Here is a 23,234-nt window from a genome sequence, read left to right on the forward strand (position 1 = left end):
AGTTTTTGTATGCAATACGAAGTAGGAATCTAAGTTCTACGTATTTTTCCATTTGGAGTTCGGCTTAGCATTATTTAATTATAATACCACCTTTATATATATAAGTGTGTGTGTGTGTATGTTTATATATGTGTAAATGTGAGAATATATGTGTATATGTGTGTATATATATATATATATATATATATATATATACCATATGTAAAGTGTTTGTTCTGTTCCATTGATTTATCTACTTATGCTCTAACACTCACTGTTTTAATAATTACAGCTTAACAATAGTAAGGCTTGATATCTAGAAGAGTAAAATTCCCTCCTCCTCTACCTTCTTCAATATTGTCTTGCCTATTTTTGGTCCTTTACCATAGTTTTGCATGATTTAGCATAATTGAGAACATATATTTAGAATTTCATAACTTATTTTTTACTTAGCTTGATAACAGGAGATTTTAAAATGTATTAAAACCTTTTCCCAATTTTATTTAAGATAGCTCATACTATTTCCTTGTGTGCTGCATCCTATTTTATTTAACCATTCCCACACTGCTGCACATTTACTTCCATGTTTTCTTATTATATATAATAGTACCATAATGAACATCTATATGCATAAAGTTTTTTCCATCTTTAGGATGATTACACTAAGTATATTCTCAGCAATGGAACATAATTATTTGATTTTCAAAAGAATTTTATTTTATCACTAGAAATTTTTGAGACTTTACATTTTAACCAGGTCTTCATCATCACTGGGCACTCTCATTTTTAAAGTGAGAGATAGCTCATCCTAGTTAATAATTTTGCCTCCAGCTGGTCCTGAAAAGAAACAGTTTTCTAAAGACACTGATCAGTATTCCTAAATATTGAGGAAGGAATGGGCTAGCAATAATTATTTGCATGGGGATGGCACTTGAAGGAAGGAAAGAGAAGAGGAGCTTAAGGAAATTAATCCCAAAGGGGATCTTTTGATTTAGTGTCAGAAATGAGGCTATTTCTGTTGGCTTCACTGACTGTACCCTCATTTCTTCCTTGTGTCCTCTGATTCTGTATGCAGATTTTAGAATACAGTGGCTTTTTGACAGATTATTTAAATCTCGGTGAGGTGAAACAGTATTCAGATTGTTGATAATGACTATCATCAGTGACAAATTAGTTTAGCCTGTTTCAGTTTATTCTCTTTGACAGCTTCATGTTTATTTCACACCATAGAGGCTGAAAAAGAAAACACATATAAAGGAGAACTTGTTGTATTGTCCTTTAATTATATGAATAATAACACAATCAAGATGTATTTAGGACCCTATCCCAGCTGCAAAACGAAACTGATCCTGAAAGACCAAGCCGAGCAGGCCTTTTTAGGAGGCTTGCTTTACTATTTCTGTTTCTCACATGCTCACATGGTGTATTTGAGGAATTACTTATTTTTCATTGGAACAGATTTCAATTTATATACATTTTTATTTTAAAATAGTTGCGATAGCACAATAAATCCAGCTAAGTCTCCCCTAAGTTACTGTATGTGTTTGGGAAGTAACCACTTGTTCAATTTATACTTCTTTTACAGCCTTCATAAAAAAAAAAGGAGTAAATTACTTAATATGTTGAAAAAAAACAATTTAGAGCAGTATTGGCATATAAGAAATTATATTGGGTAAGGCAGGGATGAAATTAGGATGACACCAGATTTTGGCTTGATAAATGGTAATCCTATTTATTTAGGGGAAAAAAACCTGGAAGGAATATCATGCTGGAGGTGGGATAGCTTGAGTTTAGTTTTGGGTTTCTGCTTTTGAGAGGATATCAGTTGCAAGCTGTGAACTGACCTAAGCAGGTCTGGCTCTGCATGACTGTCAGGTTCAGTTTGGTTGATAATAGTAAGGACCCAAAAGTCTGAGGTGGATGAGGATCAGGTATTCTCCCATAGACTGGTATCAGGTTATATTGAGGGCAAGTCTTAGGTCAATTCCTGCCATACACACAGACTTTTATATTTCAGATGACAATTTATTAGCAAGCAGACACAAAATAATGTATATAAACTGTTTTGTAAGGTTGATAGAGCCTTAGTACTCTTTCTATTAGCTGTTACAATGACATCTTCATAAAAAGCTCATCTGTAGCAGATGCATGAGGCAGCTAGAGTCCTCAGTCCCAACAGTTTGACAGAGGACTATTTAGGTATCAAATCTCACTCATTGTCCATGAAGATTCAGACTATGGGCTGTGCTATCTTCTTATACTCTATTCTCGTGAGGGAGGAGAGTGTCTCAAAAGTATTTTATTAATAAATATCAGTGAAATATCACTAATTGCTCCATGGAGAATCATTTCTAACATCCTCTGGGTTATTCATTTTACCAGTGAAACTCATGTTTTAACATTCACTATGCTAATTATTAAACCTCTGGTGTTGATCAAAGATAAAGATAGAAACACATGTAATAGTTGCAGCTGGAGCTGGGTTTCTTGGTTAGAGAACGAGCTGGCCACTCCTAGGATATGGATTTTTTATTAGGTTAACTGATAACATCTAAGGTGTTATTTAACTTACTTAACACAAATTAACTTAAATTTACTAACGCAAATATACATATAATACTGTCTTTGTTGAAGCACTTTAAATTAAAGTACAAATATCATAATTCAAGTCCAATAGGCAATAGGACATATAAGACTAGGGCTTAGGGGAAAAATCTGAATTGGAAACATATTTTTGTCTTATGGCTGACATGTTTATTTCCACTTTTTAAATAACACTGCCTTCCTGTTTTCATTCCTATTTTATAAACTATTACTTAGTATATTTATTCTCCACTGTAAGTCACTTTAAATCCTTTTTGGACGTTGGAGGGTATAATTAAATATCAATAAATAAGACTTTTCTTCCTCCATATCTCTTGTGTTAAGTTTCTACTAAGAACTATTTCTTCTGCAACTAACTTTTAAAACTATGTGCAAGATATTTATTGTCCTTTCTGTTTTTATCACCTTCTTTCCATTACTTCAAATTTAAGGACAATTTCAAATACACACACACTTTTTTTTTTTGCAAACTATGTTTATTTGCTGCTCCTATTGAAAAGATCTTACAATAATGAAACCAATGCACTTTGCCATTCAATTGAGAAGAGTGAGATTTCACTCTTTATGTATTTTTAAATTGAGGTAACATTGTTTTATAACAATATATAAATTTCAGGTGTACATCATTATATTTCGATTTCTGTGTAGATTACATCATGTTCACCACCCAAAGACTAATTACCATCCATCACTGTACGCATGTGCCCTGTCACACTTTCACTCTCTTCCTCCCCCATTCCCCTCTGGTAACCACAAATTTCATTTCTGTATCTATATGTTTGTTTGTTGTTGTTTTTATCTTCTACTTATGAGTGAGATCATATGATATTTGACTTTCTCCATCTAACTTATTTCGCTTAGCATAACACCCTCAAGGTCCATCCATGTTGTTGCAAATGGCAAGGTTTCATCTTTTTTTTTAGCTGAGTAGTATTCCATTGGATATATATATCATATCTTCTTTATCCATTCATCCATTGATGGGCACTTAGATTATTTCCAAGTCTTGGCTGTTGTGAATAATGCTGCAATGAACATGGGGGTGCATATATCTTTACACATTCATGTTTTCATGTTCTTTAGATAAATACCCAGAAATAAAATAATTGGATCATATGGTAGTTCTATTTTTAATTTTTTGAGGGATCTCCATATTATTTTCCATAGTGGCTGCACCAGTTTACATTCCCACCAGCAGTGTATGAGAGCTCCCTGTTCTCCACATTCTCTCTGACAGTTATTTCTTCTCTTGTTAATTATAGCCATTCTGACGGGTGTGAGGAGATACCTCATTGTAGTTTTTATTTGCGTTTCCCTAATGATTAGTGATGCTGAACATCTTTTCATGTGCCTGTTGGCCATCTGTATATCTTCTTTGGAAAAATGTCTGTTCAGATCTTTTGCTCATTTTTTACTTGGGTTATTTGATTTTTTGTTGTTGAGATGTATGAGTTCTTCATATAGTTTGGAAATTAACCCCTTATCAGATATAAGGTTTACAAATATCGTCTCCCAGTTGTTAGATTGTCTTTTCATTTTGTTGATGGTTTTTCCTTTTTCTGTGCAGAAGCTTTTTAGTTTGATGTAGTCCCATTTGTTTATTTTTTGTGTCCCTCACCTGGTGAGACATGGTACTTTAAAATATGCTGCTAAGATTGATGTTGAAGAATGTACTGCCTATGTTTTCTTCTAGAAGTTTAATGATTTCAGGCCATACATTCAAGTCTTTAATCCATTTTGAGTTAAATTTTGTGTATGGTATAAGATAATAATAAGAAATAAGGTATTTCATTCTTTTGCATGTGGCTGTCCAGTTTTCCCAATGCCATTTATTTGAAGAGACTTTCCTTTCTCCGTTGTATGTTCTTGGCTCCTTTGTCAAAAATTAGTTGTCCACAAATGTGTGGATTTATTTCTGGGCTCTCAATTTTGTTCCATTGATCTGTGTTTCTGTTTTTGTGCCAGCACCATGCTGTTTTGATTACTATAGCCTTTAGTATATTTTGAAATCGGGGAGTGTAACGCCTCTAGCTTTCTTCTTTTTTCTCAGGATTCCTTTGGCTGTTTGGGGTCTCTTGTTGTTCCATATAAATTTTAGGATTCTTTGTTCTATTTCTGTGAGAAATATTGTTGGGACCTTGATAGGAGGCATTGAATCTGTGGATTGCTTTAGGAAGTATAGACATTTTAACTATGTTAATTCTTCCATTCCAAGAACATGGAATATCTTTCCATTTCTTTGTGTCTTCTTCAGTTTCTTTCAACAGCATTTTATATTTTTCAAGTACAGGTCTTTCACCTCTTTGGTTAAATTTATTCCTAGGTATTTTGTTCTTTTTGTTGCAATTGTAAATGGGATTGTATTCTCAATTTCTCTTTCTGCTATTTTGTTATTAGTGTATAGAAATGCAACTGACTTTTTTATGTTCATTTATATCCTGCAACTTTACTGTATTCATTTGTTATTTGTTATTTGTTGTTATTGTTACAGTTTTTTTGTGGATTCTTTGGAGTTTCCTATGTATAAAATCATGTCATCTGCAAATAGTGACAGTTTCACTTATTCCTCTCCCATTTGGACCCCTTTTATCTCTTTTTCTTGCCTAATTACCCTGGCAAAAACACCCAATACTATGTTGAATAAGAGTGATGAAAGTGGGCATCCTTGTCTGCTTCCTCTTCTTAAAGGGACAGCTTTCAGTTTTTCACCATTGTGTATGGTATTAGCTGTGGGTTTGTCATATATGGTCTTTATTATGTTGCCGTACTTTCCTTCTATGCCCATTTTATTCAGAGTTTTTTTTTTTTTATCATAAATGGATGCTGTACCTTGTTGAATGCTTTCTCTGCATCTGTTGAAATGATCATGTGATTTTTATTCTTCATTTTGTTAATGTAGTGTATCATGTTGACTCATTTGCAGATGTTGAACCATCTCTACCTCCCTGGAATAAATCCCATTTGATCATGGTGTGTGATCTTTTTAATGTACTGTTGTGTTTGATTTGCTGATATTTCATTGAGGATTTTGGCATCTATGTTCATCCGTGATATTGCCCTGTAATTTTCTTTTTTTATGTTGTCCTTGTATGGTTTTAGTATCAGGGTAATGTTGGCCTCAGAACGAGTTAGGAAGCTTCCCTTCCTCTTCAATTTTTGGAAGAATTTGAGAAGGATAGGTATTAAATCTTCTTTGAATGTTTGGTAGAGTTCACCAGGGAAGCCATCTGGTCCAGGACTTCTGTTTTGCTTTCTGGGAGGTTTTTGATTACTGTTTTGATCTCCTTATTGGTGGTTGGTTTATTCAAATTCTCTATTTCTTCTGCTTTTTTCTTTTGTGAGGAAGATTGGCCCTGAGCTAACATCTGTTGCGTCTTCCTCTTTTTGCTTGAGGAAGATTGTTGCTGAGCTAATATCTGTGTCAGTCTTCCTCTACTTTATGTGGGACGCTGCCACAGCACGGCTTGATGAGTGGTGCTAGGTCTGCGCCTGAGATCCAAACCTGCAAACTCTGGGCCACCGAAGCAGAGTGTATAAACTTAATCACTACACCACCAGGCCAGCCACCTCTCTATTTCTTCTTGATTCAGTTTTGGAAGGTTGTATGATCCTAAGAATTTATCCATTTCCTCTAGATTATCCAACTTGTTGGCATATAGTTTTTCATAGTATTCTCTTATAATGCTTTGTATTTCTGAGGTGTCTGTCGTAGTTTCTCCTCTTTTGTTCCTGATTTTATTTATTTGAGGCTTCTCTTTTTTCTTGTGAGTCTAACTAAAGGTTTTTCAGTTTTATCTTTTAAATGAACCAACTCTTAGTTTCACTGATTTTTTCTATTGATTTTTTTGGTCTCTATTTCATTTATTTCTATTCTGATTTTTATTATTTCCTTCCTTATGGTGATTTTGGGCTTTGTTTGTTCTTCTTTTTTCAGTTCCTTTAGGTGCACTGTTAGATTGTTTGAGATTAATCTTGTTTGTTGAGGTAGGCCTGTATTGCTATAAACTTCCCTCTTAGTACTGCTTTTGCCATATGCCATAAATTTTGACACATTGTATTTTCATTTGTTTCTAGGTATTTTTTTGATTTCTCCATTGACCCAATAGTTGATCAGTGGCATTTTGTTTAATCTCCGTGTATTTTTGGCTTTTCCAGTTTTCTTCTTGTAGTTGATTTCTACTTTCTTATCCTTGTGGTCAGAAAAGATGCTTGGTGTTATTTCAGTCTTCCTAAATTTATTGAGACTTGTTTTGTGGCCAAATATGTGATCTATTCTAGAGAATGTTCCATGTGCACTTGAAAAGAATGTACATTCTGCATTTTTTTTTAAAGGTTGGCACCTAACATTTGTTGCTGATCTTTTTTTTCCGCTTCTTCTTCTTCCCAAAGCCCCCCTGTACATAGTTGTATATTCTAGTTGTGAGTGCTGTGTGGAACACCACCTCAGCATGCCCTGATGAGCGGTGCCATGTCTGCACCCAGGATCTGAACCAGTGAAACTCTGGGCCGCTGAAGCAGTGTGCATGAACTTAACCACTCGGCCATGGGGCTGGCCCCAATTCTGCAGTTTTTGGATGGAATGTTCTGTATATATCTACTAAGTCCATATGATCTAATATGTCATTTAAGGCCAATATTTCCTTATTGATCTTCTGTTTGCATGGTCCAGCCTTTGATGTAAGTGGAGTGTTAAAGTCCCCTACTATTATTGTGTTACTGTCTATTTCTCCTTTTATATCTGTTAATAATTGATGTATATATTTGGGTGCTCCTATGTTGGGTGCATAGATATTTACAAGTGTTATATCCTCTTGTTGGATTGTTCCCTTTATCATTATGTAGCTCCCTTCTTTGTCTCTTGTTACAGTTTTTGTTTTAAAGTCTATGTTGTGTGATGTAAGTATTGCCACCCCAGCTTTCTTTTCATTGCTGTTTGCATGGAGTCTTTTATTCCATCCTTTCACTTTCAGTTTGTGAATGTCTTTAGGTCTGAAGTGTGTCTCTTCTATGCAGCATATATATGAGTCTTGTTTTTCAATCTGTTCAGCCATCCTATGTCTTTTCATTGGAGCATTTAGTCCATTGACGTTTAAAGTAGCTATTGATAATGTACTTATTGCCATTTTGTTACTTTTTTTCTGGGTGTTTTAGTAGTTCTTTTCTGTTCTTTTCTTCTTCTCTTGCTCTCTTTCCTTGTGATTTAATAGCTTTCTTTAGTATTATGTTTGGGTTCCTTTCCCTTCATTTTTTTTTTTTTGTATTTATTATAGGTTTCTGGTTTGTGATTACCATGAGGTTCATATACAGTGACCTACTTATATAGCAATCTATATTAAGTTGATGGTCTCATAAGTTTGACCTCTTACTAAAAGCCCTGCATTTTTACTTCCCTCCCCTGACATTTTATGTTTTTGATATCATATCTAACCTCTTTTTTTGTGTGTGTGTATCCCACAGCTCTTATCGTGTAAATAGATAGTTTTAGTACTTTTATCTTTTAATCTTCATATTTGCTTTATAGGTGGTTGATCTACTATCTTTACTGTATATTTGCCTTTACCAGTGATTTTTTTTGTGTGATAATTTTCTTATTCCTATTTGTGGTCTTTTCTTTTCCACTTAAATAAGTCCCTTTAACATTTATTGTAAGCTTGGGTTAGTGATGATAAACTCCTTTAGTTTTTGCTTGTCTGGAAAACTCTTTCTCTCTCCTTCTATTCTGAATGATAACCTTTCCTGGTAGTGTATTCTTGGCTGTAGGTTTTTTCCTTTCAGCCCTTTGAATATGTCATGCCACTCCCTTCTAGCTTGTAAGATTTCTGCTGAAAAGTCAGCTGGTAGCCTTATGGGGTTTCCTCTGTATGTGACTTGTTGCCTTTCTCTTGCAGCTTTTATGATTCTCTCTTTATCTTTAATTTTTGACATTTTAATTATGATGTGTCTTGGTGTGGGCCACTTTGGGGCTCATCTTGTTTGGTACTCTGTGCTTCCTGTACCTGGATGTCTGTGTCTGTTTTTTTACTTAGGTTAGGGATGTTTTCAGCTATTATTTCTTCAAATAGTTTCTCTGCCCCTTTGTCTCTCTCTTCTCCTTCTGGGACACTTATAATGTGGAGGTTAGTGTGCTTGATGTTGTCCCAGAGGTCCCTTAGACTGTCCTTATTCTTTTTAATTCTTTTTTCTTTTTTCTGTTCAACTTGGGTGATTTCCTCTAGTCTTTTGTCCAGCTTGCTGATTTGTTCTTCTGTATCTACTACTCTGCTGTTGATTCCCTCTGGTGAATTTTTCGTTTCTAGTATTGTATTCTTCAGTTCTGTTTGCTTCTTTATATATTTTCCAATTCTCTGTTGAAGTTCTCACTGTGTTCATCTATTCTTCTCCCAAGATCAGTGACTATCCTTATGACTGTTAGTTTGTACTCTTTATCAGGTAGCTTGTTTGTCTCTGTTTTGTTTAGTTATTTTTCTGAGGACTTCTGTTGCCTTATTTGGGACATCTTCCTGTGTATCCTCATTTTTCCTATTTCTCTGTGCTTATATCTATGTATTAGGTAGATCAGCTACATCTCCCAATCTTAGAGATGTGGCCTTATGTAAGAGATGCTTTATGGAGCCCACCAGTGTGCTTCCCTCTCGTCACCAGTTCCAAATGTTCCAGGAGTGTCCCCTATGTGAGCTATGTGTGCCTTTCTGTTGTGGCGGAGTTGCTCTTGCTACAGGTACATCGGTAGGCTAGGCTGGCCCCTGGGCTGGCAGGTTGTAAGGCTCTGCTATTATCACTTTTGTCACTTTATTGGGCAGAGAGGGCCCCAGCACAGCTGGCTACAAGGTCTAGTGGTACACACTTGCTGATGTTTTGCTGTTAAGTGAGTCAGGCCCCCAGTGTGGCTGGTTACTAGTCTCAGGGGCTCACAATTGCTGTAGGCCTCTGGCCTGTGAGGCTGTTGTCAGCTCTCTCCAGGAGTGCAGCTGGGTGGGGCTGGCCCCAAACATGGCAGCACACAATTGTTTCAGGTGTTAGAAGGTGAGGCAGATCCTCTGTGTGGCTGTTTGAACAGGCCAGTGGCACAAGACTACTGCAGCCGACAAGCCCCACTGCCCATGGGCCCATACGCCCTGCCAACACAGTCCTGCCCCACGCCCCATGCCAGGACCAACTTCTCCTGCTGCAGAGGTTCCACACACCACACCAACACAGGCCCTCGCCTTCGCAGGCCCTGCTCTGCCAGGGTGGACTGACTCACCCTGCTGCAGAAGGCCCATGTACCCCACCTACTTGGGCCAACAAGTTCCCTGTAGGCTTGCTGGTGGGTGGGACCAGTCCCTAGGGTGGGCTGCCTATCCTAGCTGATCTGGATTAAATCAGTGCTCTAGTAGGCAGGGCAAATCCCTGCACTAACAGCCCAGAGGAAGAAATCCAATGGTATCTGCCAGCGTCTGTGTCAGTACACCTGTACTAGGTCATAATAATGGCTGCCACCAGTGTTTCAGTCCCTGGGGAGGTGGGCCCAGCTACCTCCTGCCTCTATGAGATGTGCTTAGAGCTTATCAAGTGAGTATTTTTTACCAAAGGACTATGAACTTTTCTTTCTGTTGATTTTGTGTTGTTTTCTGGAACAGGTGAATCTGTGCGTGGGCCGTTTAAGAGCAGGATTTTCTTTTTTCTTATGTTTGATAGCTTTTCTGGGCGTAGTCCCCATTGGTTTTAATAGCCAGAAAAACCAGGTATTATGTCACTTGTGTCAGTTGTGAATTCAAAGGCTGCTTATTTTTGCATAGCTCTCCTGCTCAGATCCCCTAATCCTACAGGAAAAGCTTCGGACCTTAAGATTGCTCCCGGCTGTGAAGTGCCGCAGCTAGAATGTGTTTTTCTCCTCAGCAGGAAGGCATTTCTGCCTCTTGCACCTCAGTCAGTGTTGCCCCTTGTTGTGGGGGTTCTTTTTATCCAGTTTCCAGTTGTCTCTCAGAGGTAATTGTTCCACAGGTAGTTGTAAATTTGAGGTGTCCGTGGGGGGAAGTGAGTTCAGAGTCTGCCTACACCACAATCTTCCAAGGAATCCTACTCTTCATATTTTCAGGCAAGGACATAAACCTAAAATTTTCTGTTACTACTTTCTTTACATAAATTACTCTTTCTCCAATTACTAGCCCTCAATTTAAATGTCACCACTAGTTCCATGGTGACGATATTTTTGTATTATATCCTGAAAGGAGCAATAAATATTTTGAGATTTTCTTTCATAGGCTTGAAAAAAATTTTTAAATTATTTTATATAACAAACATAGAGAAAAGTGAAAAATCACAAGTATATATAGCCCAAAGAATTATCACAAAGTGAACACACCCCGGTATCCCCAACACTGGTCAAAAAATAGATCACCAACACCTCCAAAGCCCCTCTTAGACCTCCTCAATATCAACAGCCTCCCCTCCTGCTACAAACATTTGTGTGTAGGTGTTATGTGAACGTATGCTTTCATTTCTCTTTAGTAAGTACCCAGGAGTAGAATGACTGGGTTATATTTTATGTGTATGTTTAACTTTAAGAAAGTGACAAACTGTTTTCCAAAGTGGTTTTACCACTTTACATTCCCACAAATAGTATATGAGAGTTTCAGTTGCTCTACATTTCCCCCAACACTTGTATTTTGGGTTCCTAGACCCAATTGCAACATGGGATTTCGGGGGGGAGTGGTTCCCTGACACCACCAAGCAATTCTTGGACTCCACCTGGGTGTCCTACAATTCAACTTAATTCTAACACTATCTGCCTGGAGATAGTATCAGATTCCATAGGTTAAGGATTCAGTCTTACAAGAGTGCCCTCCCCCTGCCCCGCAATTCAGATGCCAATTGTAAGCCCAGCTTCCCCTACCCCGTGGCCAAAATAGTAGATGAAAACCAATTTCACATCTTGGTAATCAAGGAAGAAATTAAATGCTCCCCTTAAAAAGCTAAAGGATGGAGGAATGGTAGCCCTCATCTTATTTCTATTTAATGCACCAGTTTGGTCCTACAAAAACCAGATGGATCCTGGTGGATGACAATAGGCAAACTGATTAACCAAGTAGTACCTCTAGTTGTAGCTGCTGTGCCAGATATAGTACCTTTTCTAGAGCAGATTAACAAAGCTTCAGATACTTGCTTGATACATCATGGCCAGTGATCTGGCAAATATTCATCCCAGTTCTTCCCCGGGAGAATCAGAAACAGTTTGCATGCACGTGGGATAGACAACAGAATGGTCCTGACCTAGGAATATGTTAATTTTCCTATGCTTAGTCCTAATATAATCCAAAGAGATCTGGTCCGTCTGGGCACTCTCTAGAACATTGTATTGATTTACTGTATCAATGACATTGAGTTAACTGGATGAGCAATAAGTGGCAAGAATGTTGGAGGCCTTCGTTAAGACATATGTGCTCTAGAGGATGGGAGAAAAACCTCATGAAAAGTCAGAGATATGCCACATTAGTAAAGTTTTGAAAAAGTTTTATGGTTGGAGCATGCTGGGGAGTTCTCTCCAAAGTAAAGAACACGTTATTACGACTTTTACCTTCTACCACTTAGAAGCAGTACAGGTCTTTTTCATGTTGTGGAGGTACAATATTCTTCACCTAAGAATACTGCTTTGACTCATTTGCTGAGTGACATAGAAGGCTTCTAACTTTGAGTGTGGCAGGAAAGAGCTCATCAGAAGGTGCTAGCTATGGTGCAAGGAACACTGACACTCAGTGAATTACTGATGAGTCTACCCAATTCATGACCTGGTGGATCTGATAGAACTCAGGTCAGGATGGGCAACTCAGCCTGCATGCTTACGTGATATAGATGGAGCATCTGACTGTGAAGCATCATGTGACCATGAGGTATGAACTGAGTGAGAGGTACCAGTGCAACAGTGGTGGATGACATGGATGTTTGAGCTACCTGCTCATGTAGCTTATTTGTGCACTCTGGCCCTGCTCATGCCTGATTCTAGATATACCACTTCTGTCTTATGATGGATTATTGTTGGTCCTGACCAACCCAGTTTATACCTCATGGAGAGTTCATTATGACCAGCTGATGAAAAAGGAAAGAGGCTGAATTTGCTTCATAGATGAATTGGTTCAGTATGTGGGTACAAGCCAAAAATGGACTGCAGCTACACCGTAGCCCCACATGGGGTGGCCCAGAAAGAGAGTAGTGAGAGGAAATCATCCTAATTGGCAGAGCTTTGGTCATTGCCTCTGATCATTCAATTTGTGTGGAAAGAAAAATAGCCTGAGATAAGCCTACAGACTCATGGACAATGGAGAATGGCTTGGATCGTTGGTCAGGGGCCTAGAATAAGAAATATTGGAAGATAAGACATAAGAATCTCTGTAGAAGATGCATATAAATAGATTTATGGGATTGGGCATAAAGTGTGTCACATGTTCATGCCAGTCAAAAAAGCATCCTCAAAGATGAAACACTTAACCGCCAAGTAGACAGAACGAGTCAGTTGACATCAGTCAGTCTGCCATTGACTATCCCAGTGCTGGCATATTTGGGCTCCTCAACAGAGCAGCCAATGTAGCAGGGATGGAAATTATGTATGGCCCAACTGCATGGACACCCACTTACCAAGGAGACTTAAGTACTGCCACTGTTGCATGTCTCCTCTTCCAGCAGCAGAGATAACTCTGAGTCCCCAGTACAGCACCATCCCTTGAAGACAGCAACCAGCCATTTGTTGAAAAATTACATTGGATGTCTTCCATCTTGACCAAAATTGACGTGTATTTCAGGTGTGGATTTGTCTTTCCTATGTTCAGGTCTTCAGCCAGCACCACTATTTGAGGGCTAAGGGACTTACTATACAGAAGAGGAGGTGAGGCAGTGGGCACATGACCATTAGATCTACTGGTCCTGTTAAATATTGTGTTACCTGGAAGCTGCCAGCCAGACAGTGGGATAAAACGGTCTTTCCAAGGTGCAGCTGATGCACAAGCATGGAGATGATACCCTATGAGGATGGGGCAGAGTCTTTTGAATTTTCTCTTTATATATACAACATATAAGTTAGAATCTTCAATAAAACAATGAACAGAATTGGTAATATTTGGCATTTCTTCTCTTTCCTATCTCAGAAGAAAATCTTCAAGTTTGATGTTTGCTGTAAGTTTTGTTTTATGTACATTTATAAAGTCGAGGAGGTTCTTTTATAATGTTAGTTTGCTAAGAGTTTTAAAAAAATTTAATCATGAATTGCTGTTAAATTTTATCAATCCTTTTTCTGATTAAGATGATCATATACTTTTTTGCCTTTATTCTGTTAGTATAGTGAATTATATTATTGATTTTTTTTTTAAAGATTTTATTTTTTTCCTTTTTCTCCCCTAAAGCCCCCCGGTACACAGCCGCACATTCTTCGTTGTGGGCCCCTCCAGTTGTGGCATGCGGGACGCCCCCCCAGCGTGGCCCGATGAGCAGCGCCATGTCCGCGCCCAGGACCCGAACCAATGAAACACTGGGCCGCCTGCAGCAGAGCACGCCAACCTAACCACTCGGCCACGGGGCCAGCCCTTATATTATTGATTTTTAAATTTTAAGCTTACCATATGTTCTTGAGGTAAACCCAATTCAGTTATGATGTACTATCCTTTATATATATATATATCAGAGAATTTGATTTGTGAATCTTTTGTTTAGGATTTTTCATCTATGTCCACAAGCGAGATTGGCCTGTAATTTTCGTTTTTTGTGATGTCGTTGTCAGGTTTTGATATCAAGGTTAGGTTGACCTCACAAAACAAGTTGTAAAATAGTTCCTTTTTTACTGTTTTCTGTAAAATTTTTGAAAAATATGATAATTGAAGAATTTATGCATGATTAGTGCAGTTCTGTAGTTTATTTAAATGTTTGGTGGAACTCACTGGTGAAACAAAATGGGCTGGGGATATTTTTGTGGGAAGGTTTTAAAGTATGGATGAAGTGTCTTTGGTAGTTGTAGGACTGTTCAGTTCTACTATTTATTCTTGTATTTTGATATGTTACAATTTTCTAGTAAATTTTACATTTTAACTAAAAATTTTTAAATTATTGGAATAAATTATTCACAATATCCTCTTTTTTAAATTCCTGTTTATTATCTGTAGTAAAGTTCCTTTTTATTCCTGATTAGTTATCTGTGTCTTCTATTTTTCTTGGTTAGTCTCACCAGAGTTTATCAATTTTTTTCCCCAGTAATTTTATTGAGATCATAATGGTTTTGTAATTTTGTGTAATTTCACATTATTGTTTATCAATTTCTGGATAGACTTCATCTTGCTTACCAGCAGTGGTCTAATTTTTGCCCATCATCATACATATGTGCCCCTTTACCCCTTTCACCCACCCCTCAATACCCTTCCCCCCTGGTAACCACTAATCTGTTCTGTTTATCCATGTGTTTGTTATCTTCCATATACAAGTGAAATCATGAAGTATCTGTCTTTGTCTGGCTTATTTTCTTGACATAATACCCTCAAGGTCCATCCATATTGTTGCAAATGGGATGATTTTGTCTTTTTTTATGGTTGAGTAGTATTCCATTGTATATATATACACCACATTTTCTTTATCCTTACCTCCATAGAAGGACACTTTGGTTGCTTCAGAGTTTATAAATTTTAAAAGTATTTTCAAAATATCTTTGACTTTGTTATTCCTCTCTACTGTATGTTTTTTCTGTTTTATTGATTTCTGTTCTTATCTTCATTATTTCCTTTCTTCTATTTTCTTTGTGCTTAATTTGCTGTTGTTTTTCTAACTTACTGAGATGAATGATTAGATTTCAGCCATTCTTCTTTCTAAAATATACATTTAAGACTATAGGGCCTGTGGCCGAGTGGTTAAGTTCATGTGCTCCGCTTGGGTGGGCTAGGGTTTTGCCAGTTCAAATCCTGGGTGCGGACATGGCACCACTCGTTAGGCCATTCTGAGGTGGCATCCCACATGCCACAACTGGAAAGACCCACAACTAAAATGTACAACTATGTGCTGGGGGGATTTGGGGAGAGGAAGCAGGAAAAAAAAAAGAAGAAGATTGGCAACAGTTGTTACCTCAGATGCCAATCTAAAGGAAAAAAATAAAGACTATAAATTTCCCTTTTAGCATAACTTTTCTTGCATCCCACAAGTAGTATTTTATTTACAATCTATTTTAAAATATTTTCTGATTTCTATTTTAATTTCTTTTTTGACTCATGGATTATTTATAACTTTAATTTTTAAAATATATAAAGATTTTTGTTATTATTTGGTGCTGATTTCTAGCTTACCTCAATATAGTCAGAAAATGTACTCTGTATGACTTAAATCTTTTGAAATTGGTTAAGACTTGATTTATGACTCAAAATATGTCAACTTTGGCAAATGTCTGAGGGGAATTTTGAAAAAAGATGTTTTCTGCAGTTGTTAGATATATTGTTGTATATATGTCATTCAGTTTAAGTTCATCAATCATGTTCAGATCCTCTACATCTTTATTTTTTTGTCTGTCTCTTCAATCAGATACTGAGAAGACGTTAAAAATCTCCCACTATGTTTGTGGATTTCTCTATTTCTATTTAGTTGTGTCAAATTTTGTTCATATACAGTAAGGCCATATTACTGGGGATATAAATTTAGAATTATTAAAATTTCCTAGGCAAGTAAAACTTTTATCATTATGATTTTGTATCCCTCTTTTTCTCTTACTTTTTTGTTTTAAAGTCTATTTTATCTGATATTAATATGGCCACATTGGTTTCTTTTGATTAGTATGTATGTATTATATCTTTTTCCATTCTTTACTTACAAATTTTTGTATCTCTATTTTTTAAAGTGTTCCTCTTTCAAACAGCATATAATATTTGACTTTTTTTTTGGTGAGGAAGATTGGCCCTGAGCTAACATCTGTGCCAATCTTCCTTGGCTTTTTTGTATGTGAGATGCTGCCACAGCATGGCTTGATGTGTGGTGTGTACTTCCATGCCAGCGATCTGAACCTGTGAACCCTGGGCTGCCAAAGTGGAGCATACGAACTTAAGCACTATACCACCAAGCCAGCCTCAGGATTTTGACTTTTTAAAATCTAGTCTCACAATCTTTGCCTTTTAATTGGAATATTTAGTTTACTTACATTTAGTGTAATTACTGGCATAGTTGGTTATAATCTACCATCTTCATATCTGTTTTTGACTTCTCCCTTCATGCCCTATTTTGAATTAAGTATTTTTATTATTCCTTTTTCTCTATTAACTGGTTAATTATAAAATATTTCACTATGCTTTTAATGGTTACTCTTGATTGTAGATTACAATCTACATCCTTGACTTATCCAAGTTTAATATAAATTAGTACTTTTACCTTTTCCAAGAAAACTCAAGAACCTTAGAATACTTTAAGTCCATCTATACTCATTCTAACCTATTTTTACCATGTATTTGATTCTTTCTGTATTTTAAGCCCTGCAAGATATTAGTGTTATTGTTTTATACAGTCAATATTTGTTTACTTCCCACTTTTTCCTCTCTTTATTTCTGACATTTTTAATATTCTACCTGGGATTATTTTTCTTTTGCCTAAAGGATACACTTTGGTATTTCCTTTTATGTGGGTCCAGAAGTGGTTCTCTTGTTTTTTGTTTGCCTGAAAATGTCCTTATTTTACCAGCATCCTTAAAGATTATTTTTGTTGGGTATAGTTTGGAAAGTTTTTTCCTTTGAAGCACTTTGAAGAAATTATACATTGTTGTTTGACTTCCATTGTTTCTGTTGAAAAGTGATATTTTCTTTTTTGAAGGCACTATTTCTTTTTGAGGGAGCTGCTTTAAAGATTTTTTTTTTGTCTTTCTCTTTTGGCAATTTTACTATGGTTTGCTCAAGTGGGTTTTACTTTGCATTTTTCTTGCTTGAGGTATAGGGCATTTTGGAGCTGTGGTTTGATATCTTTAACCAGTTTGGGAAAAATTCTCAGTATTATTTCTCCATTCCTTCTATTTTCTTCCTTTTAGATTCTGATTACCCTTTCACTATATCCTCTATATATCTTACCCACTTTTTATCCTGTCAGTCATCTGATTTCTTTTTCATTCAGTTGGACTATTTTTGACTTATCTTCCAGTTCATTAATTCTCCCTTTGACTGTGTCTTGAATGCTGTTTACACATATGAAATATTTAATTTTGATTATTTTATTTAAAAATTTTGTAATTCTCCTTGGATTCTCTTTTATAATTTCTGGCTCTCTTCCCAAATTAAAAATCTCATCTTTTGTATCCTTGAACATATTGAGCATATTTTTATTAAAGTTTGTATCTGTTAACTCCATTTTTTAATCTCTGGTAGGTCTATATTTGATTGCTGTTGTTTAGTTTTGTCTTTAGTCATGTTGTCTTGTCATCCCATGTTCCTTGCTATTTTGGTTGAGGTCAAAGATTATGAAGAACTAGAGATAATTTGTAGCTCTGGATGTTATCTTCCTCTCAGGGAAAATTTATATTTACATTTATGTAGGCTAGGTACATCAGCAATCTCGGATCTTCCTAATCTAATTAGCATTTGAAATGAAAGGAAGTTGAGTTTCTACTCTGTGGGTGCTATCTGCTTTCAGTTTACCCTCACTCATAGTGGGCAGGTCCTCAAGGATCTCAACGCTTTGCCTGGGAGGTGAGAGGGATTTATCAGCCACTACCACCTTCCCAATGGGCTCTGAATTCCAGTTTTTGTCTTCCTAGCCTTGTGAATCTGTTAAAACCTCAGTTTCTTAGCGTCTCAGCTGCTTCTATGGAATATTGGCAAAGCTCTCTGGTAGAAAAGTGGCTCCAAATCGCAGGATCATTTCTTGAGTTTCTGTATTTTTCTGACCATGGCTATGTAATTCTTCACTGTCTTATTATCTCTCTGTGCCTTCAGGCATTTAAAAAATATTTGTTCAACTTTTCAAGTCATTCTCAGTAACAGGTTTGGTCTAAATCACCCAGTCTACATTAATGAAAGCAGAACCCTTTTTTAATTTGCCTTCAATACCCAAAGGACTGTGTTCTTGCTTCTCAAGAATTTCTGGAGGAAAGACAAGTGAATGCTTTCAATTAAGACGAGATTATTAATTTAAACTTGCTTGAGTTTGAATAAGAAGATATGCCTGTCTGTAAAATAATGAATTTTCATGGTTGAACCTTTTTACGTGCCTAGTTCCCTTTCAGATTTGTGCCAATCATAGGCAAAGTAACCCAAAATTCCTTTCCCTAGTTCTTTTTAACACATCTGAGGTAGGATGTTAAATGAAACAGGGTTTATGAATTGAGTGAGCTGGCATCAGGAAACTATGCTTTGTAAGTTTAAATCTTAAGTGTCTTGTACTTTTTCATCTCATTTGGAAATTAACTCTAACTTCTCTGTTATGGGGACAAATGAGTTGGATTTTGATTTTATACACATTTGAGTCAGAATATTAAAGAGAAAAGTGTTGGAGTGTGGACAACAAGGTGAAATTGAAGTAAAAGACTTTCAGCAGAGATAGATGAAACTGAAAATGAAGTATACAGGCTTCCTAGTTATCTACCACTCCTCACCCAGAAATTTTCCTTCCAGAGCTTGTTTTGCTCCATCATTGTAAAGGTTTGTCATTTTCATGCAATTTTTCTCATTTAGTAGACAGAGGTCACTGTGGATTATAAGATTATTACTTATCATCTGTATCATATAACTAGATCATCAGCACTTATTAGTTGTATTATCTTAGCTACTGTGGGGACCTGGAATTGGCCACCCCAAGATATGTCTCTTTGGCACCAGGATTATTTGAGGCTGATTGCTTTTGATAAACTGGGACAGGGAAGGATGCTCTGAGGAATGGAACTTGCCCTTCCTTAGGACACGTTTACATTTGTAAGGTAAATCTCTATCTGTAAAAGGTGCCTCCCTCTCTGTACCAGGAAGAAGAGAGGCGATGACCTTCTCTCTAGAAACTCTTCATCAATACCAGAGGCAAGGACTTAAATCTGCATTTTATTGTGCTTGTCTGGTAACCTCCTGTAACTGACTTCCCTTCCCCTCCCAACGTTGGCATTTTTTAAGGATTAAGCATCTTTCCTTAGGCTAGGAACTGATTGCTGCGCTCACCTGTGACTGCCCAGCTCCAGACAATTGACTTGCCTCCTGCTACACCCGCAGAGATAGCAGACCCACTGCCTGCTGTGTCCATCAAGCACTCTGCTGACAGGGCAATCTTGTGACTATTGTGGGAGGGACATTTCAATCACATGTGAAACACCCTTTTTGGGGGTATATAACCACTATGTGCACCCCACTTCTTTGGTGCCCTTTCTTCCCGAAGGAAGAAAGGCCCCAGGCCATGGTTCCTCATAAAGCTTTGTTTAATTTTCTCTTGCTATTCTGTCTCATGTGAATTTAATTCGTTCTCGGGCCAGATGAACCCCCATTTGGGAAGAGGAAATGTCTTCCTCCCCTACACTACTCATTGTACCACCTAAGCAAAGGAAATTGACCTGAATTTATTCTTCCTGCTTTGCTGAACCTGGAACACTTAGGGTTTGATTTTTTTTTTTTAACTAGGGGAACAGAGTAGAATTTATGTAGAAAGAATCAATTCTCCATAGATATGTGAGCAAGCCAGAAGTCAATTTTTTTTTCACATACATAACTAGACTGACAAATGATGGATAAATGGCAAGGAAGTAAAGTGAAATTTTCGAAGTGGACTCCAATGGAAGAATTTTAATGTCACAGCTTATCACAACATGGGTATGTCAACTATGTTATTTGGACAAATATAGTTGGAAAAACAAGATGATTTCTTATTTTATGAGGCAGAAAATGCACTCAGCATTTTTTTTTCATTTAGTCATATCTGTGGTCTCTTCTAGAAAGTGTTTCTGTATTTAGTGATGCGTGTATATGCATGCAGACTTACACATTATTTCTGATTGGACTGGTTACTTATGACTTTTCATATGTGGGTTATTATCATTTTGTAGTTTATACATGCACATTATATTGAATATTTCTTTAGTGTCAATGAGAAAAATATATCACTGGTATGAGAAAACAGTGGCATTACAAGGTATTCATCTGGAATTATTCAACCTTTCACAAGCAAATGAGAAAGATTATAGGATTAGACCAAATCCTGGATTCTTTTTCCTCTGTGCCCATCTGTATTCATTACAGTTGAAAGATAGACAAATGAAACTATTGGCAGCTCAGTCTTTAAAGCTTTATTACAATTTAAAAGCATTAAAAAAGAGAGAAAATGGAAAAATCTTATCAAAGGCTGAAAATGATCATCATATTGAATAGTTGAATTTTCCAGCTTAATGACAGTGAAGAATGAAGATAGGTATTGTAAAGATATGACTTCATTATTAGTATCACTCAGTATTCTCAATTTCAAAGAATTGAGCATAGAGCTTTTAAGGGCCTCTGTCAGAATATAGAACTGACAATTGGGCACATCACTGGAAGAAATGAAATGGGTCAGTGATTTTCAATTCTATATAAACTGCATAAGGCAAGCCCACAGCATTGGTTAAAACTTACACCAGGATCCAAGACTCCTCTCCACTGTTGCTTTGGTTGTTGTTAGGCTTCTTGGACCCCAGGAATGTGAACCAAGAAAAGGGAAATGCTGGAGAGCACAAAGGTACCACATGAAATACAAAGGATATTGTTAGTTTTCTCCCAGTATCTGTTCTTCTCCCCTTTCCCTCAAGCACCTACCTTTTAATCCAGGAATCCAGTTTTGCCATCACAGCTTATGGACCCAGGGGAAGCTGAGCCCATCCCTAGGTTCAGGGAGTTCCTGATTGGTGTAAGGGCAGTTCTGTTCCTACCACCACAGTGATTGAATCTGGAATATACGTATGTCACAATAGCTTACTGGGGACCTTGAGTAGAGCATTTTCTTGAGCTTTAAGGGTGAGCCACCAGGTACCAGGATGCCTCTCTTCCTCTGGACATGTTTATGATGTTAGTCCTGAAACTACTGCAGCCAACTTGAAGCAGACACATAGAAAGAGAATTGAAGAGAAATGAGCAAGAACCCTGATCAAATCATATCTGATCACTGCTTATTAGGAGCTAATAAATTTCCTTAATTGTTGATGCAAATTTAAGTAGGCTGTTTCTGGCAGCCAAGATTATCCCTGCCGATATAGGCGGTCCACTTCAAGCCCAAGTGGTTCCTAATTCAGAGGACCACCCACAGGGGCTGTTTCAGAGATCCCTTGGCCAATTTGATCTAATGGGAGGGTCACAGAGATGCTCACTTCTGGTCCAGACCTATTTTTAAATTTTGCCTTTTGTAGTCATGCTCTTCAAACTTCTCTGGTTTGTAGGCCTAGAGCACTCCTCCAAAGGCCATCCTGCTGGAATGGATTCTCTGGCTGCAGTCTGATCTAGATCCCCACCCTTAGGTCCAGAAGTGCCTGCCATGGTCACCTCCAGGCTATGGGAAGCAGATCAAAAGCTCTGGTAGTCTATCATCTCCAACATAGTGTCTAATGAGAGGACCTGTCTGTGGGAGATGACTTCTCACTCCTAGACTCACTCCCGGCTTCTCTAATTTCCCATGCAACTTTTGTTTTCACAATAATTTTGGTCCAGGCACACTATCAGTTTTGGGAAGGCCTGTTGAGCCCTTATCAGCTTAAAGTGGAAGCTATTGTGATAGAAGCAATTTGGCAGTGGGAAGGCTTTGTCAGGTGCGATAGTAAAACTGGCATCTTAAATGATCTCTAACTAAGCCCAGTAAGAATAGCTGGATTGCATTCCAAGAGTCAAATATCTATCTTGGGGCCACTATATAATACAGATAGATTTTTACAGTGAGGCGTCTGTGATGTGCATGGTGTATAATATTGTGAGCCTGCAATCAGTTTGTAAGTTTTGCACTTTTGTTTAAATAGAACTGTCAAGTCTAGTGTTTTTCACACTTGGTTGGGAATTGGGATGGGAGTGAGGGGCAGAGCACTTGGAAGTCATGGTACTTTAGATCCAAAACCTTAAAGCAATGCTATATTTAATACCATTCTAAACAGTAGGCAAATTTTGGAGGCAGAAAAATCTGACTCTATTATATTTATAACCCCAGTGATGCTGGACCTTTTCATTCTTACCTTAGAGCTTATCCCTGTTTTTTGTTCCCGCCACAGAAACACCTGTCTAACATCTAAAAATAATTGCAAAACAGTTAAACTTTTTACAGTAATCTCTCGGACAGTGTGAACTGGAGATGACATTCATACCATACTGCAAAACTTTTAAAGTCTTTTACCCATTTATCTTCCCAAAGTTTCACTGGTATGGTAAGGTAGGTGACTCTGAGCTTTCTTATTCTCCTAGAATTCTTCAGAACTTCAAAAATAGTCCTTGCTGGCTTTATCTTTTTGTCCCTACTCTCTTATCTCCTGGTATATTTTCTTCTAGAGTAAATTTGGCCCTTTCCTATGAAAATCAATCAAACCAATCTAGGATTCTCTTATATCTCCCTTCACTCATTGGATGCGCACAGAGAGGCCCAGGGATTGTGTATGTGAGGAAAGAATTCTCCTTTGCAACACTTTTAAAGTTTATTTATTTATTATTTTTATTTTTTAGCATCAGTTTTAATCTTGCCAATGTCTACCTGTCCAACATCAT

The 23,234-nt window shown here is 37.2% G+C and overlaps 1 protein-coding gene and 1 long non-coding RNA gene across 4 annotated transcripts in view; one reads left to right on the plus strand and one right to left on the minus strand.

Moving 5' to 3' along the window:
• Window positions 1–23,234, plus strand: part of RASGEF1B (RasGEF domain family member 1B) — a 701,629-nt gene that overhangs the window by 74,286 nt on the left and 604,109 nt on the right. The window contains exon 2 of one of the 3 annotated variants that reach the window (XM_070263618.1): window positions 13,956–14,182. The exons of the other annotated variants lie outside the window; for them this stretch is intronic. The gene's annotated coding sequence lies outside the window, so the exon portion shown is untranslated. The remainder of the gene's footprint in view (window positions 1–13,955; window positions 14,183–23,234) is intronic. 3 annotated transcript variants of the gene reach the window in all.
• LOC111772871 (uncharacterized) lies at window positions 674–21,422 on the minus strand. The gene is made up of 3 exons (XR_002806975.2): window positions 21,315–21,422; window positions 21,135–21,222; window positions 674–1,212 (listed from the first exon to the last, which is right to left on the minus strand). It is a non-coding gene; the product is annotated as an uncharacterized lncRNA (long non-coding RNA).

The sequence above is a fragment of the Equus caballus genome, chromosome 3 (genome assembly GCF_041296265.1).
Source record: "Equus caballus isolate H_3958 breed thoroughbred chromosome 3, TB-T2T, whole genome shotgun sequence".
Lineage (NCBI taxonomy): Eukaryota > Metazoa > Chordata > Mammalia > Perissodactyla > Equidae > Equus > Equus caballus.